Source organism: Otolemur garnettii, unplaced genomic scaffold, assembly GCF_000181295.1.
Source record: "Otolemur garnettii isolate 467f Iridium unplaced genomic scaffold, OtoGar3 scaffold00079, whole genome shotgun sequence".
Taxonomy (NCBI): Eukaryota; Metazoa; Chordata; class Mammalia; order Primates; family Galagidae; genus Otolemur; species Otolemur garnettii.
The window spans coordinates 4,782,162-4,783,900 of NW_003852474.1; positions in this window are offsets into that span (position 1 = coordinate 4,782,162).

A 1,739-nucleotide genomic window follows, 5' to 3' on the forward strand; every position below is an offset into this window, starting at 1 on the left:
CCCAAAGGGTAAGATGAGGGAGGGAACAAAGATGTCTGCAGTTTCTCAGATTGACCTATCAGCTCCTATTGTTATTATATTAACCTTAAGGGTAGCCTTCAATAATCTGAAATCTGAGCCTTGTATAGGGAGAGCCTCCTGCTTGAGGTCACACAAAAAAATTTCTATGGAGGTGTTAAGCTCCACTAGTTCTCTGTGGAGTAAAATGCCACTGGTATTAATCTCTTCTGATGGATCAGTAGGAGGGAGGCATCTTTCTCCTACCCCACCACAGAGGATTTTCCTCTGCAATAAGGGATATAAGCTCTTCTGCCCATATCTCAGAGCTTGAGCTATTCCCATGGTCTCTGCCCCAGGCAAATGCAAATCTCCACAATGGCTATCTTCTATGCCTATTTAATTGACAGGAAATGCCCTAGAAGATGTATCTTTTCCTAGGACATTGTCATAGCCTCTTACTCTCCCCAGAGTGCTCACAGACCCCACAGGGTGTTTGTAAGCTGTATCCCCAACAGGCTAAAATTTCAGAAAAGGCAAGAAGCTTGCTAGCAATGGCTAGCTGAATTGTAAACTACCTGACTTTTCTTTGTTCCAACTCACTCAGCTTACTTTTTAGTTTTCCTCTTTTTTCTGGGGCTCCTTTCCTTCACCAAGAATGAGGTCTTCAGTCCCTATTCTCCCAGCAGCTCTTAGGTGTAATTAGGACATGCAATATTTGTTTTTTGTGCCTGGCCTTTTTTATTTAAACTTATGACCTCTAGTTCCATCCATATTGTTGCAAATAATATTATTTCATTAATTTTATAGCAGAATAGTATAGCATTGCATATATGTACAATATTTTCTTTATTCTTCCATTCACTAATGGGAACATAGGTTGATTCCATATCATAGCTATTTTATTTAGTGCTGTAATAAACCTGTGCATGTCAGTATCCCTTATATACCCCATTATATATTGATTTATTTTCCTTTGAGTAGATACCCAGTAGTGAGATTGTTAGATCAAATGTTAGTTCTATTTTTAGTTTCTTGAGAAATCTCCATATTGTTTTCCATAGTTCCATGCTGTACTAGTTTATATACCCATCAATAGTGTATAAAAATACCCTTTTCCCTGTGTCCTCACTGACATTTGCTATTTTATTTTTAAATATAAACCATCCAACTGGGGTAAGATGATAACTCATTCTGGTTTTGATTTTCATTCCCTGATGACTAGTGATCTTGAGCATATTTTCATATTTCTGTTGACCATTTGTATGTCTTCCTTTGAGAAATGTTTATTCACATTCCTTACTCACCTTTTAATAGGATTATTTGTTTTTTTTCCTAATGAATTGACTTCATTAAATATATATATATTTATCATATGCATAGTTTGCATATATTTTCTCCACTTAAAAGGTTGTTTCTTCACTCTGTTGACTATTTCTTTTGCTATGCAGAAGTTTTTAGTTTAATTAAGTCCCATTGATATATTCTTGTTTTTGTTACCTGTGCTTTTGAGATCTTAGTAATAAATTCCTAGCTGAATGTCCAAGTTTCTTAGGTCTCTTAGGTTTTCTCCTAGTATTTTTATAGTTTCCAGTCTTATATTTAAGTCTTAATCCATTTCCAGTTGATTTTTGTATATGATGAGAGAAAGGGGTCTACTTTCATGCTTCTGTGTGTTGCAATCCAATATTCCCAGCTACATGTGTTATAAGTTTATTCTTTCTTTAATGTAAATTCTTATC